General features: G+C 36.9%; 1 protein-coding gene across 8 annotated transcripts in view; it reads right to left on the bottom strand.

Moving 5' to 3' along the window:
* The window catches only part of DLG2 (discs large MAGUK scaffold protein 2), a 2,190,999-nt gene that overhangs the window by 1,686,742 nt on the left and 486,669 nt on the right, over positions 1-17,588 (bottom strand). The window lies entirely within an intron of this gene.

Raw genomic sequence — 17,588 nt, 5'->3', positions numbered from 1 at the left:
TAAAATGCTATTTATTATGAGCATGATTGCCGGGAGTCTAAATGACTCGAAAGATATGACTGAAAAGCTAAGGTGCATGTGGTGCTGCATACATCACATCTCAACTCACTTGCAATTACAAGGGCAGCTTCTTACAAATGACTAACAGCTGGATAAGGAAAAATCAAGCCAGCGACATAAGGAAACTGCGGATTTGAAGGTTTAACTTAGAAAAGGGTTACATTTCTCCTTTTTTGTGTCTACCTATGTGTGTGATCCATGACATATGCAAATACACAAACAACCTGAACATTTAAACGAATAAGTATATTATGAAACTGGGGTGGGAGGAGGTTCTAAAGTGTTTACAAAAGTTCCACATTGTGAGTGAAAAAATGAGTTTTTTCCCAAACTTTTCCCTCCTCACTTGCTGTCTGCAGACACTTATTACGTGGGCAGAGCTTTGTGTTCCCTTCTGCAGCATTTTAACAGCCAAATGATTAGCACTCTCCCCTCCCCCAAATCCCTCCCTTTCTTCTAGTAAAGCTGCTACTACATAGACTGCCTTTGAGGTGCTTGACAAGCATCACTCTGGATAATAACATACTTTATTTTCCCATCATCTTAGACACACAGGCAGTCACAGACTGAAATAGAAAAACAGACACAGGAGCTCAGAAAGGAGAGAGGGGGTGGGAAGGGAGAATGAGGGAGAGTGAGAGAGAGAGAATGACAGAATGGAAAGTACTGCCTGGCCAATAAAAATGGAAAATCAATGATTCGCTTTCACTAGGAAGAAAATACATAGTCAACAGGACCATTGAAATATCAAAAATAAATGTATAGGGACCCATACACTATCTCCCCAAGATACTGGCAGAACCATTTCCCACCCCACTACTAACCACCACCCTCTTTTTTTTCATAAAAAGTATACTTTCTATGATAAACAATTTGGAAAAAAATATATAAGACTCTTCTACCTTTCATGAATTATTGAGGTTCTAACGTCAATATCCCAATAACCTCCTGATTGCTAAATAAATGAATGTCTCAGAAACTGACATGTCATTATTTTACCCAAAAGAGAGCACTGTTCATAAAGATTTTAAGTTCATAACAAATCAAATATGTGTTCTGAGAAAAAAAAAAGACAAGCTCCTAAAGTTCAATTTGATATAAAAACCTTCAAAAGTGGCTCAAAAAAATTTGTAGTTAAAAAATATAATTTCCTCTGAACTGCTATCCTACTGATGTAAGAAATTTCAAATAAGTTTCAAGTTAAACACCAATAGAATCCATGCTCTGGTGCATTCCATTAGGTAACTCTGTCTTATGTTTCAGTAATTTGAAAAGGTCAAAGAAACACCACTTTGCCTATTCACCCTCATTTGTTACATCATCACAATAATTATTTTAATTCAATACTTCCTAAGCTTATCTAAGGGTGCATAAAACCTTATATCTTTATGTCCCAGCATGTTTCCCTGACACAACTAACATCTAATAGGTAATTGAGACTTATTGCCATATTCATGTTCAAAATAATTAGGCTTTGTGTCCCTGTAGCACCTTAAAGTTGACAAAGAACTTGTAACAGTCTCACAGGCTTGGGAAGTTTAAATGACTTCCCAAAAGCCTAGTAACTTTCGATGGCAACATTAAAGACCATGTCCCTTAATTCCAAGTCCAGGTCTTTGTTAGTCATAGAGACAATCAGAATGGAGACAATCAGGGGTTAGACAGAGGAAGTAAATAAATTGGATAGCAGAGTAAGGTGAGTATTTTCGCAAGGTATCCTGGAAGATGATACCTTCAGAACTTAATTCCATTTTTGCAGAGAGGCAGACACTAAAATTAGCAAAGGGAGCCTGATTAGTCTTCTAACACTGGTGGATCACAGAGGAAAGCACTTTGTAAACGATAGAGACTTGCAGAAATAAAACACAGCTTGTCTAGCATAGGTTCTAGAATACCTTAGGCACTCCCTAAGTCATTCACCTGACACATGTTTGTTGAGTGCTCATTATGTGATTATTTGATTGTCTATATCACCCTCTAAAATGCACTCCTTAAAGATAGTTTTAACTCTTTATTTCCATTGCCTAGACTAGTGTCTCATTCATTCAACAAATATACTTGAGAATCTACTTATGTGGAAACGCAAAGTGAGGAAAAGATAGCAAAATCTCTGCCCACAAAAGAATAAAAAACTATAGTACTGTACAGAAAGCATTTGGGGGTGTTTTACTTCCACAAAATAGAGGCATTTAACCCAGAATGGAGCAGCGAGGGAAAGCTTTCTGGACAGGGGCCTTGAGCTAAGATGAGGAAGAACCATAGGAGTTAACTAGAAGTTAGGAGAGAAGAGAATTGCATGCACTCTATTGTATTTGAAAAAGGAATGAATCAGCAATATGTTCTACCTTTATACAATCAGTTTAATAAATACATCCAATAAAAATACTTCAGGGCAAGCATTTTACAAACTGAATATGCAATCTTTGAGAAAAAAGAGCATTGCTCATATAATTTTGAGTACAAATATACTGTAAATGCATGTACAATATGTATGTTATATATTCATTTGTTTGTATTCACCTCAAGTGATTAACTGGATAATGTATGTATGTTTAGATATAAGTAAGTACATAACATTTTGAAGTGTAGACCCATTTGGGATTTCTACTTTGTGTATACCTTATCTTCAATTGATTTCCCTCAGATATAAAGATGATAGAGGATAATTCACTCCTTTGCCTCAAGGGAAACATTATGTTGTTTTTATAATTAACAAAGTATTGACATGAAGCTTTTTTTTTTTTTTTTTTTTTTTTTTTTTTTTACAGACATAGTGCTCAAATGGGCCTGTGATTTTCAGAAGAAGTGTCTGGCAAGATAAAAAAGCCTCAGCCTGCAAGCTGCTTTACTTGATATTCCTTGAGGTTAATGATCTCAAACTAGAAATATATTGATTCTTAGTAAAACCTATCATTGAAAGTTTGATATCATAAAATTACTCTTGTAAATTACTTGCATTAAACCTGTAACTTAACCACTTAAATCCACTATTACTTTTATTTTGTTTGTTTCCAACAGGGAAAAATATCTCTAGAAGTGAAATCCAGTCAGTGTCTGTTCTAGAATCTAAGCCCCTTGAGTGCAGATTTAATGTATATATCTGGCACCTAATATGGTACTGGCACTTAAGAGGCACAAAATCAATATTAGTGGAATGAAAGAATAATCACAGCTCTAGTTATGCTATTTTTTGATAGTTTTTTTAAAATCTATTTAAACCTATGATCCCTTATTCATATGAGAACCATATATTCATATTAATTATAATATACACATATATACATATGTGCATATATAAAAATTTAAAAATAAATATATTGGTGCATGTAGCTGAAGGTATTTGCAAATAAAAATATTTTCATGGGAAAATCCAGTCTGATGTAAGAAGGTATGGTTTAGAACAGTCTTATCTATAATGGAGAAGGGCAGTTTCTAGCTGAAGTGTTACAAGTACAGGATGCTACTGAAACTAGGTGCTTATTATTGTGTTAGAAAAACAGTAATAAATATAAGCATGTTAATAATAATAGTAATTTATCAAGTGGCTATTATCTGAAGTACTGGGGTAAATACTTTGTAATTATTATCTCATGGTCATAATACCCTTTAGGAAATAATTATAATCCCTATTTTATAGTTAAGGAAACTGAAGTTGCCTGAGGTTCTATAGTGTTATAGTTCTATAGTTATAGTTCTATAGTTATAGTGTTATAGTTCTATAGTTATAGTGTTATAGTTCTATAGTTCCATAAGTGACACAGAACCTAGGTGACCCCAACCCAGAGAGCGGTCTATGTTATTTCCGTCTCATCACACTGCAAATCCTGAAATCGTTTCTGTCCCTCTGGGTCCAACCCAAGAGTGTGGCACAAACAGATTCAAAAGGCCTTCTCCTTAGCCAAAGGTAGCCCGGACTCCATGCAGATGAATTATAAACAACCTGTGATCCTCCTAAAAAAGATAGGTTCATCACTGGGCTCCTACCTGACACCTTCCATAGCTTATAAGGGCCTTGGAAATAACCCCAGAAGGAATGGACTCCACATTAGAAAGATTAGGTCCAAAGGAAATCACAAGAAATCCACCCACTTGGCCTCCTATCCCTGCCTATCTGTTCCCCATATACCCAGAACAGCAGGCACACAAATGACATCTGCAAAGCTTGTTAGCTTAGTAAAATAAATAGACTGCAGGCAGGTCATGGCAAAATGCCTGCCCTCATTTCCAAAGTCTCCAGAGGTAAGCAAGAAATTAGGATCAACTGAAAAAAGACTGAATTTTTCAGACTTTCTATCATTAAAAAAAATCAGGACAGTATTGGATCCTGAAAATAATTCATGAAAAGCAGGAGTCTATGTATTCTGTTCAAGTTAAATGTGTATCCTTACAAAAAAATATAAAAACAAGCAAAATTTTGAGTGAACCAATAATTGCTAATGAAATGAATTAATTTTTACTTTTAACCCATCTTTTAATCATGATGTTCAATTGTATGGACCTAAATTTTATGTCAATTTTTCTCATGTGAGTTGTAACATAGTTAAATGATAGCCATGTAGCTCTCCCAGTTATTATCATCAAAATCTAAACAACCTTTGAAATTTTATAAAAATGGTAGGCTACAAATGATGTAAACATTCAATAAAAATTGTTTCCCTAACAAATCAAAGTTTACATAAACTTTGCTGAACATTAACTACATTTCTTATGCGGCTCAATTTTTCCTATTATACAATGCTGTGGGTTGAGTGGATTCCAGAAATCCAAATAGTTGTGTGCAAGACACAAATCTAAAAAGCTATATGGTCAAAAATAAAATTTTGCCTTCAAGTCAATATAAATAACCTCAGCAGTACTGCTAAATGCCATTCCCATACTCCACCTTCTTATACCCTGATATGGTTTGATTGTGTCCCCACCCAAATCTCAACTTGAATTGTATCTCCCAGAATTCCCACATGTCGTGGGAGGGACCCAGGGGAAGTAACTGAATCATGGATGCCGGTCTTTCCCATGCTATTCTTGTGTTATGGAATCAGTCTCACAAGATCTGATGGGTTTATCAGGGGGTTTATGCTTTTGCTTCTTCCTCATTTTCTCATACTGTCACCATGTAAGAAGTGTCTTTCGCCTCCTGCCATGATTCTAAGGCCTCCTCAGCCAAGTGGAACTGTAAGCCCAATTAAACCTCTTGTTTTTTCCAGTCTCGGGTATGTCTTTTTCAGCAGCCTGAAAACGAACTAATACATACCCAAAGCACACTGGCCTGTTACCTGTTCCTCAAATATGGTGTTTCACTCTAATTCTTCCTCAGGGCCTTGAATTTGTTGTTTCTTCTGCCAGAAACTGTCTTTCCCTGGATTTGCACATGGCTAGCTCCTTCTCATCATTCAAGGCTCTGCTCAGATGTTACTACCTCAGCAAGACCTTCCCAAACTGATTTCCCCTAATTAGAATCTCTTCCATCCCTTCTCCATTACATCATCCCAGTTTATTTCCTCCATATGATTATCACAATCCAAAATTATCTTCTCTATTCATCTGTTACTATCTCCTCTATCTGAAGTTTACCAGTGAGAGCAGGAACCTTATCTGTTTTGTCCATGGCAGTATCACCAGTGTTTAGAACAGAACAGATGCTACATAGAGGTTTTTGAATGAGTGAATGAATGAATGAGATGCATCACATGGAAACTCTTTAAAAAATATATGGCTAGAATCAGCAGTCCAACATGAAATTTGCAATGCAAGATCTTTAACATAGTTTGGTTTCTAAGGATCTGATTTACACTAACAATAGTATTTACAAACATACACGTAAACAATAGTTTTTGGATTCAAAATTAATTTATTTTGAAATAAATTGTATTGGGAATAATTAAGGTATACAACATCATGTAAGATATATATACATAGTAAAAAGGTTATTATAGTGAAGCAAATTAACATATTTATCACTTCTCATATAGTTACCCATTTTTTGTTTTAGTGTCAAGAACAGCTAAAATCTACTCATTTAGCATGAATCCCATATATAATACAATGTTATTACCTACAATCCTCATGGTGTACATTAGCTCTTTAGACTTCTTCATAGTACATATCTGCTAGTTTGTATCCTCCACCCTACATCTCTTCATTCCTCCCAACTCAGTAACCACTGTTTTATTCTGTGTGTATTTTTTAAATTTTATTTTGTATATGTTAAGTATGTGTATATGTATACACACACAGATAGATAGATTTCACATATATGTAAGATCATGCAATATTTTCCTTTCTGTGTCTGGCTTATTTCACTTAGCATAATGTCCTCCCAGGCTCCTCCATGTAATGGCAAATGGAAAGATCTCATTCTTTTTTAAAGCTGAATATTATTCCATATTATGTGTGTACCACAGTTTCTTTATCCATTCACGCACTGACAAACACTTATTTCCCCATCTTGGCTATTGTAAATAATACTGCAAAGATCATACGAGTGCAAATATCTTTACAAGATTGTGCTTTCATTTCCTTTGTGTATATGCCCAGAAGAGGAATTGCTGGGTCATACAGTGTTCTATCTTCAACTTCTTTAGGGACCTCCACACCGTTTTCCATAATGGCTGTACCAATCTGCATTCCCACCAACAGTGTACAGACTTCCCATTTCTCCACATCATCACCAACATTTGTCATCTTTTGACTTTTATTTAGAAATAGAAAACAATTTATATGACACTCCCAAAACAAAGAAAGGTATGCACAGAATAACTTTTTTAGAAAATATGCATTTGTAACCTATCTTTTTAAAAAATTATTATCGGTACATGATAGTTATATATATTTATAGGGTACATGTGATGTTCTGGTACAAGCATAAAATGTTTAATGATCACATCAGGGTAACTGGGATATCCATCACCTCAGGAACTTATTTTGTTTTTTGTATTAGACACATTGCAGTTCCATTCTTAGTTTTTTGATATATACAATAATTATTGTTGACTATAGTCACCCTGTTGTATCAAATACTTGATCTTATTCATTCCATCTAACCACACTTTTATAAAAATTAACCATCTCCACTTTTCCCCTCCATTGCTGCTACTCTTCCCAGCCTCAGGTAGCCATCATTGTACTCTTTCTCTCCATGAGTTCAACTGTTCTAATGTTTAGCCACATGAGAGAGAACATGTGAAATTTGTCTTTCTGTGCCAGGTTTCTTTCACTTAACATAATGACCTCAAGTTCCATCCATGTTGTTGCAAATGATAGGATTTCATTCTTTTTTGTGGCTAAATAATATTCCAGTGTGTACCACATTTTCTTTACCCATTCATCAGTTGATGGACACTTTGATTTCAAATCTTGGCTAAGTGAATAAATAATAAATATAGGAGTGTAGGTATCTCTTCAATACACTGATTTCTTTTCTTTTGGATAAATACCTAGCAATGGGATTGCTCAATCATATGGTAATTTCTGTTTTTAATTCTTTGAGGAACCTCCATACTCCTCTCCATAGTGGATGTACTAATTTATACTCCCACAAACAGTGTATGAGGGTTACCCTTTCTCCACATTCTTACCAGAACTCATTATTTCCTGCCTTTTGGATAAACGCCATTTTAACTGGGGTGAGATAATACCCACCTCTTGTTTTGATTTGCATTTTTTGATGATTAATAATGTTGAGTATTTTTCATATATCTATTGGCTATTTACACATCTTCTTTTGAGAAATCTCTGTTCAGATCTTTTGTCCATTTTAAAATCAGATTATTTGTTTTTTTTCCCATTGAGTTATTTGAGCTCCCTATATATTAGGGTTATTAATCTATTACCACATGAAAATATTTCCCCCATTCTATAATTTGTCTCATTTGTTCATTATTTCCTTTGCTATGGAGAGCTTTTTAGCTTGATGTAATGTCATTTTTCTATTTATGCTTTTGTTGCCTGCACTTTTGAGGTATTACTCAATAAATTTTTGCCCAGACCAATGTCCTAGAGAGTTTCTTCAATGTTTTCTTTTAGTAGTTTCATAGTTTCAGGTCTTACATTTAAATATTTAATCCATTTTTATTTTATTTTTGCATATGGTGAGATATAGGGTTGTAGTTTCATTTTTCTGCACATGGATACCCAGTTTTCCTGGCACAATTTATTAAAGAGAATGTCCTTTTCCCAATATTATGTTCTTGACACCTTTGTCAAAATTGAGTTCATGGTAGATGTATGGATTTATTTCTGGGTTCTCTAGTCTATTCCATTGATCTACGTGTCTGTTTTTATGCCAATAGGATACTGGTTTGGTTACTACAGCTCTGCAGTATAATTTAAAGTCAGGTAATGTAATTCCTCCAGCTTTGTTCTTTTTGTTGCCCATGATGGCTTTGGCTATCCTGGGTCTATAGTGGTTCCATACAAATTTTAGGATTACTTTGTTATTTCTGTGAAGAATGTCATTGTTATTTTGATAGGGATTTCACTGAACATATAGATTGCTTTGAGCAGTATGAACACTTTAACAATACTGATTTCTCCAATCCATTAACACAGAATATCTTCCCATTTTTTGTGCCCTCTTCAATTCCTTTTACTAATGTTTTATAATTTTCACTGAAGAGATCATTTACTTCTGTGATTAAAATTTATTCCTACGTATATTATTTTACTTGTAGTTATTGTAAATGGGTTTTTTTATTGGTTTTTCAGATTGTTCATTGTTAACATATAGAAATGCTAATGCTTTTTGTATGTTGATTTTGTATCCTGCAATTGTACTGAATTTATTCTTCAGTTCCATTAGTACAGTTTTTTGGTGGAATTTTTAGATTTTTCTAAATAGAAGATCATATCAGCTATGAACAACAATAATTTGACTTCTTTCATTCCAATTTGGATGCCCTTTATTTTTTTTCTCTAAATGAGAGAAATTAAATATTACTTAATTAGAGTAATTTAAAAATTTAGAGTAATTAAATATTACTCTAGCTAGGACTACCAGTGCTATATTGAATAGCAGTGGTAAAAATGGGCATCCTTGTCTTGTTATATATCTTAGAGAAAAGGCTTTTAATTTTTCCCCTTCAGTATGGTACTATGTAGGAGTGTAGCATACATAGATTTTATTGTGTTGAGGTATGTTCCCTCTATGCCACATTTTTTAGCATTTTTATCATGAAGAGATGTTGAATTTTATTGAATGCTTTTCAGCATCAAATGAAATATGGTTTTATCCTTCATTCTGTCAATATGATGTATTACATTGATTGATTTCTGTATGTTGAGACATCTGTGCATCCCTGGACGAACCTCACTTGGTCTTGATGAATGATTCTTTTAATTTGTTACTGAATTTGGTTTGTGAGTATTTTGTTGAGGATTTTTGCATCCATGTTCATCAGAGATATTTGCCTATAGTTTTCTTTTTTGATGTGTCTTTCTCCGGTTTTGGCATCGTGGTAATACTAGCCTCATGAAATGAGTTTGGAAGTGCTCCTTCCTCCTAGATTTTTTCAAATAGTTTGAGTAGGATTGGTATTAGCTCTTTAATTATGTTCTTTAATTAGTTCTTTAATTAGACTTAATTATGACTTCTGTCTCATTACTTGTTATTGGTCTATTCTGGTTTCAGATTTCTTCACGGTTGAATCTTGGTAGGTTGTATGTGTCTAGAAATTTATTTATTCTAGGTTTTCCAATTCTTTGGCATATAGTTGTTGATAGTATCCCTAATGATCTTTTGAATTTCTGTGATATCAGTTGTAATGTCATGTTTTTCATCTGATTTTATTTTGGGGTGTCTTCTCTCTTTTGTTCTCAGTCTGGCTAAAAGTTTGTTGATTTACTAATTTTTGCTTGTTTTGCTTTTGCTTTTCTAGTCCTTACAATGCATCATTAGGTTATTTGAAATTTCTCTACTTTTTAATGCAGGTGCTTATTGGTATACTTCCATCTTAGAATTGCTTTTGCTGTATCCCGTAAGTTTATGTATGTTGTGTTTCCATTTTCATTTGTTTCATAAAATCTTAAAATTTCCTTCCTAATTTCTTCATTGACCTACTTGTCACTCAGGAGCATATTGTTTAATTTCTATGTGTCTGTATACTTTCCAAAGTTCCTCTTCTTACTGATTTTTAGTTTTATTCCATAGTGGTCAGAAAAGATATTTAATATAATTTCAATGTTTTGAACATTTTAAGACTCATTTTGTGCCTTAACATATGGTCTATCATTGAGAATGACCCATGTGCTGACAGAAAGAATGTGCATTCTGCAGCTTTTGGATAAAATGTTCTGTAATATCTATTAGGCCCATTTGGTTGACAGTATAGATTAAGTCTCATGTTTCTTTGTTGATTTTCTGTCTGGATGATGTGTTCAATGCTGAAAATGGGGTGTTTAGCTCTCCAGCTAGTATTGTATTGTGGTCTTTCTCTCTCTTTAGCCTTAATAATATTTGTTTTATATATATATGGGTGCTCTAGTGTTGGGTGCATATACATTTATAATTGTTATATCCTCTTGCCAAATGGAATCCTTTATCATTATATAATGTGCTTCTTTGTCTCTTCCTTTAGTTCCTATCTTAGAATTTATTCTATCTGATATAAGTATAGCTATTCCTGCTCTTTCTTAGTTTACATTTGTGCAGAATATCTTTTTCCATCCCTTTAATTTCACTCTATAGGTGAAGTGAGTTTTGTAGGCAGCATGTAATTGGGTCTTTTTTTTTTTTAAATCAGTTTAGCCACTTTATGTTTTTCTTCGGAAAGTTTAGTCCATTTATAGTAAACGTTATTATTGATAGGTAAGAACTTACTCCTCCCATTTTGTTATCTGTTTTCTGGTTACTTTGTGGTCTTCTCTTCTCTCCTTCCTTCCTGTCTTCCTTTGTGTAAAAGTGATTTTCTCTGGAAGTGTGTTCTAATTTCTTGCTTTTACTTTTCGATGTATCTGTTGTGGGTTTTTTTGATCCGAGGTTACCATGAAGCTTGCAAATAATATCTTGTAAAAAATAATTTTAAACTAATGACAACCTAACTCTGATTTCAAAAACAATGCACAAGCAAAGAGAAAACTTAAAAAAAAAACTCTACATTTTATCCTCCATATTCTTTGACTTTCAGTTGTTTCTATTTTTTTATACTATTTCTTAGAAATATGTTGTAGTTATTATTTTTGATTAGTTTGTCTTTTACTATTCCTATTTAAGATATGAGTGGTTTACACAACACAATTACAGTGTTGAAGTATTCTGTATTTGGCTGTGTATTTGCTGTTACCAGTGAGTTTTGTACCTTCAGATGATTTCTTACTGTTTGTTAATGGCCTTTTCTTTTAAAGAACTCTCTTTATCATTGCTCTTAGGACAAGTCCACTGTTGATGAAATCCCTCAGCTTTTATTTGACTTGTAAAGTTTTATTTTTCCTTCATGTTTGAAGGCTATTTTCCCTGGATATGCTATTCTAGGATAAAAGTTGTTTTATTTTTTTTTCCCTCAGCACTTTAAATATGTCATGCCCCTCTATCTTGGACTGTCAGATTTCCACCGAAAAGTCTGTTGCCAGATGTATGCTCCCTTGCATGTTGCTTGTTCCTTTTCTCTTGCTTCATTTAGGATCCTTTCTTTAGCCTTTGGAAATTTGATTATTAAATGTGTTGAAGTAGTCTTATGTGGATTAAAACTGCTTAATTTTCTATGACCTTCTTGTACCTAATAATATTTTTTCTAGGTTTGGAAATTTCTGTTATTATTTCTTTAAAAAAACTTTCTTACCTGATCTTTCTTTACTTCCTCCTTAAGGTCAATACATTTTACATTTTCCCTTTTGAGACTGTTTTCTAGATCTCATAGGTTTGCTTCATTCTTTTTATTATTTTTTTCTTCTTTCCCCCATGACTGTTTTTTATACAGCCTGTCTTCAATCTCACCAACTTTTCCTTCTGCTTGATCAATTCTACTCTTCAGAGATTCAAAAGCATTTTTCATTTTGACAATAGAAATTTTTTAGCTGCAGAACTTCTGCTTGATTATTTAAAAAATTATTTCAATCTGTTTGTTAAATTTCTGTGATAAGATTTTGAATCCCTTCTCTGTGTTATCTTGATGTTCACTGAGCTTTCTCAAACAACTACTTTGAATTATCTTTCTGAAAGTTCATATATTTCCACCACTCTAGAATTGGTCACTGGTGACTTATTTAGTTTGTTTAGTAAATCAGGTTTTCCTGGATGTTCTTGATGCTTGTGGATGTTTATTAATATCTGGGTATTTAGAAGTTAGGTATTTATTTTAAGCTTGCAGTCTCAGCTTGTTTGCACCTATCCTTCTTGAGAAGGGTTTCCAAGTATTCAAATGGAATTGGGTGTGGTAATCTAAGTCTTTGGTCACTGAAGCCATATCAACACTGGGAGATACCCCAGAACTAGTAATGCTGTAATTCTTGCAGACTCCTAGAGGTACCACCTTGGTAGGCTTGGGTAAGATCTGGGGAATTCCCTGGATTACTGGTCAGCAGTCTCTCATTCTCTTCCCTCACTTCTCACTTTCCCCAAACAGAAGTCTGTCTGTCTGTCTCTCTCTCTCTCTCTCCTGAGCTTCCTGGAGTTAGGGGAGGGGTGGCATAAGTACTCCCATGGCTATCACAGCCAGGACTGTGCTGGATAATACCTGAAGGCATCACAGTATTTGGGTCTTATCCAAGGTCCATGGCTACTATTTCCTGGCTGCTGATGATGTTTCTTCAATGTCCAAGGGCTCTTTAGTCAGCAGGTGGCATATTCAGCCATGAAGGGGTCCCTCCCGTCAGGGGAACAGGTTCCCTTCTAGCCAAGGGTAGGTCTGGAGATGCCATCCAGGAGCTAGGACCTGGAATTAAGGGTTTCAGGAATCAGCGTGGTGCTTTATTTTACTGTGGCTGAGCTGGTACCCAGGTTGCAAGATGTCATTTGTACTTTTTCTTCTGCTTTCCCAAAGTATAAGGAGTCTTTCCCAAGCTGGATGCCTGGAATTAGGGAGGGGTAGCACAAACACTCCCTTGGGTGTGACAACTAGTGTCTCACTGGGCTTCATGTACCCCCAGTCCACTGGCCCCAAGCCCAGAGCAGTGCCAGGACTTATCCAAGGACTGCAGACCTTGTTACCTGACTGACATTCAAATTTATCTAGGACATTAGGCTACTTTAGTCAGCCAATGGTGGAGCTACCCCAAACTCAAGTTCCTACCAGTGGGGTGGAGAATTCCCCTTTGAATGGGGCTGGTCTAAATGCTTCATCTGTGGACACTGGTGGAATTTTGCCCTATGTTGTATTCTGCTGTGAAAGGGCAGAATTGAGTTCCAATGCAATGTCTCACAATCACTTCACTCTCTCTCCTACAAACACACAGATTTTCTGCGTACATGCCATGGGTTGGGGAAGGGTGGTATAGGCAATGCAAAATTGTCTTTCCTACCTTCTTTAGTGCCTCTTTCCTTGATATAATATTTAAGGCAGCTACTGCAATCACTCACCTAACCTTTGGTTCTTATGAAGGTGCTTTCTTGCACGGATAGTTATTCAATGTGGTGTTCCTGCAGGGGGCATAATCACTGGAGTGTTCTATTCAGTCATCTTGCTTTGCCTCCCTCCTATCTATTGACTTTTTGATAAAGCCATCCTAATGAGCGTGAGCTAGTTTCTCATTGTAGTTTTGATTTGCATTTCCCTGATGTTTAATAATGTTTAACCTCTTTTTACATACCCATTGGACATTTCTGTCTTCTTTTGAAGAAATATCCATCCAAGTCTTTTGCCCATGTTTTAATTAGTTATTTGTTTTTCCACTACTGAGTTGTATAAATTCTTTATAAATTTTGGATATTAACCCCTTATCTAATATATGACTTGCAAATAACCATTAACTTTTCATTTACCAATTATGAATTTTGATGTGCATAATATCATTAAGTATACATAACCAGTGAATTAAGTATAATTTTACAGGTAAAGAAACTCAGACTAAGAAAAATTGACTTGCCCAAAGTTATTTAGCTACTGACTTGATGAACCAGTATGGTCAATATTCTTTTATTTTATTTTACTTTAAGTTCCAGGATACAAATGCAGAATGTGCAGATTTGTTACATAGGTATACGTGTGCCATGGGTTGCTGCACCTGTCAACCAATCATCTAGGTCTTAAATCCCACATGCATTAGCTATTTGTCCTAATGCTCTCCCTCCCCTTGCCCCCCACCCCCTGACTGGCCCTGGTGTGTGTTATTCCCCACACTGTATCCATGTGTTCTCATTGTTCAACTCCCGCTGATGAGTGAGAACATGTGATGTTTGGTTTTCTGTTCTTGTGTTAGTTTGCTGAGGATGATGGCTTCTAGCTTCATCCATGTCCCTGCAAAAGACATTATCTCATTCCTTTCTATGGCTGTATAGTATTCCATGGTGTGTATGTACCACATTTTCTTTATCCAGTCTGTCATTGATGGGCATTTGGGTTGGTTCTATGTCTTTGCTATTGTGAATAGTGCTGCAATAAAGATACATGTGCATGTATCTTTATAACAGAATGATTTATATTCCTTTGGGTATATACCTAGTAATGGGACTGCTGGGTCAAATGGTATTTCTGGTTGTAGATCTTTGAGGAATTGGCACACTGTCTTCCACAATGGTTGAACTAATTTACATTCCCACCAAGAATGTGAAAGCATTCCTGTTTCTCCACAGCCTCACCAGCATCTATTGTTTATTGCTTTTTAATAATCGCCATTCTGACTGGCATGAGATGGTACCTGATTGTGGTTTTGATTTTCGTTTCTCTAATGATCAGTGACATTGAGCTTTAATGCATATGTTTGCTGGCTGCATAAATGTATTTTGAGAAGTGTCTGTTCATGTCCTTTGCCCACGTTTTAATGGGGTTGCTTTTTTCTTGTAAATTTCTTTAAGTTCCTTGTAGATTCTGGATATTAGCCCTTTGTCAGATGGGTAGATTGCAAAAATTTGCTCCCATTCTATAGGTTGCCTGTTTGCTCTGATGATAGTTTCCTTTGCTATGCAGAAGCTCTGTAGTTTAATTAGATCCCATTTGTCAATTTTGGCTTTTGCTGCTATTACTTTTGGCATGTTCATCACGAAGTCTTTGCCCATACCTATGTCCTGAATGGTACTGAGAGGTGACAGCGTGCTGGCAGTCCTCACAGCCCTCACTCGCTCTCGGTGTGCCTCTTCTGCCTGGGCTCCCACTTTGGCAGCACTTGAGGAGCCCTTCAGCCCACCGCTGCACTGTGGGAGCCCCTTTCTGGGCTGGCCAAGGCCAGAGCCGGCTCCCTCAGCTTGCAGGGAAGTGTGGAGGGAGAGGCGCCAGCGGGAAGCAGGGCTGCACGCGGCGCTTGCGGGCCAGCTGGAGTTCCAGGTGGGAGTGAGCTTGGCAGGCCCCTCACTTGGAGCAGCCGGCTGGCCCTGCCGGCCCCGGGCAATGAGGGACTTAGCACCCTGGCCAGCAGCTGTGGAGGGTGTACTGGGTCCCCCAGGAGTGCCAGCCCACCAGCGCTGTGCTCGATTTCTTGCCAGGCCTTAGCTGCCTTCCCGTGGGGCAGGCCTCGGGACTGCAGCCCACCATGCCTGAGCCTTCCCCCACCTCCGTGGGCTCCTGTGCAGCCCGAGCCTCCCCAACGAGTGCTGCCCCCTGCTCCACGGCGCCCAGTCCCATCGACCACCCAAGGGCTGAGGAGTGCGAGTGCACAGCGTGGGACTAGCAGGCAACTCCACCTGCAGCCCCGGTGCAGGATCCACTGTGTGAAGCCAGCTGGGCTCCTGAGTCTGGTGGAGATGTGGAGAACCTTTATGTCTAGCTCAGGGATTGTAAATACACCAATCAGCACCCTGTGTCTAGCTCAGGGTCTGTGAATGCACCAGTTGACACTCTGTATCTAGCTACTCTGGTGGGGCCTTGGAGAACCTTTATGTCTAGCTCAAGGATTGTAAATACACCAATCGGCACTCTGTATCTAGCTGCTCTGGTGGGGCCTTGGAGAACCTTCATGTCCATACTCTGTATCTAACTGATCTGATGGGGACATGGAGAACCTTTATGTCTAGCTCAGGGATAGTAAATGCACCAATCAGCGCCCTGTCAAAACAGGCCACTCGGCTCTACCAATCAGCAGGACGTGGGTGGGGCCAGATAAGAATAAAAGCAGGCTGCCCGAGCCAGCAGTGGCAACCCACTCAGGTCCCCTCCACACTGTGGAAGTTTGTTCTTTTGCTCTTTGCAATAAATCTTGCTACTGCTCACTCTTTGGGTCCACACTGCTTTTATGAGCTATAACACTCACCGTGAAGGTCTGCAGCTTCACTCCTGAAGCCAGCAAGACCACGAGCCCACCAGGAGGAATGAACAACTCCACATGCGCCGCTTTAAGAACTGTAACACTCACTGTGAAGGTCTGCAGCTTCACTCCTGAGCCAGCGAGATCACGAACCCACCAGAAGGAAGAAACTCCGAACACATCCGAACATCAGAAGGAACAAACTCCAGACATGCCACCTTAAGAGCTGTAACACTCACTGCAAGGGTCCGCGGCTTCATTCTTGAAGTCAGTGAGACCAAGAACCCACCAATTCTGGACACAGTATTGCCTACGTTTTTATCCAAGGTTTTTATGGTTTGGGGTTTACATTTAAGTATTTAACCCATCTTGAGTTAATTTTTGTATAAAGCATAAGGAAGGGGTCAAGTTTCAGTTTTCTGCCTATGGCTAGCCAGTTTTCCCAGCATCATTTATTAAATACGGAATCCTTTCCCCATTGCTTGCTTTTGTCTGGTTTGTTAAAGATCACATGGTTGTAGATGTGTGGTGTTGTTTCTGAGGTCTCTGTCCTGTTCCCTTAGTCTATATGTCTGTTTTGGTACCAGTACCATGCTGTTTTGGCTACTGTAGGCTTGTAGTATAGTTTGAAGTCAGGTAGCATGATGCCTCCAGCTTTGTCCTTTTTGTTCAGGATTGTCTTGGCTATATGGGCTTTTTTTTTGGTTCCATATGAAATTTAGTATTTTTCTAATTCTGTGAAGAATGTCAATAGTATTTTGATGGCAATAGCATTGAATCTATAAAGTACTTTGAGCAGTATGGCCATTTTCATGATATTGATTCTTCCTATCCATTAGAATGGAATGTATACTTGTGTCATCTCTTATTTCAGTATCGTGAATATTCTATTGACCAAGTGGATGAAACAGGATAAATCTTGATTATCTGATGCCACTTCCCATCCCATCGTTGTTCTAATAATCTTCTGCACTTTGAAAATCACTGAACTCATTGATCCAGGTAGTAAATACCATAAACTTCAATGTTTGATCCTAAGTGCACTATATCTGAACAGAATATACTTCATTGTTTTCAAGCAAGTATAAAAAACAGAATCCTAAATACAGTTGTATTCAATTAATATAATATCATTTCTATAGTGTTTGTGTTGCTTTAGAGACAGTAAACAAATACATTAACGTTGGATTGATTAGTTAAATAAA

The sequence above is a fragment of the Nomascus leucogenys genome, chromosome 15, assembly GCF_006542625.1.
Source record: "Nomascus leucogenys isolate Asia chromosome 15, Asia_NLE_v1, whole genome shotgun sequence".
Classification (NCBI taxonomy): Eukaryota; Metazoa; Chordata; class Mammalia; order Primates; family Hylobatidae; genus Nomascus; species Nomascus leucogenys.
Note: the sequence above shows the minus strand (reverse complement) of the source record. Positions and strands in the feature narration are given on the sequence as shown.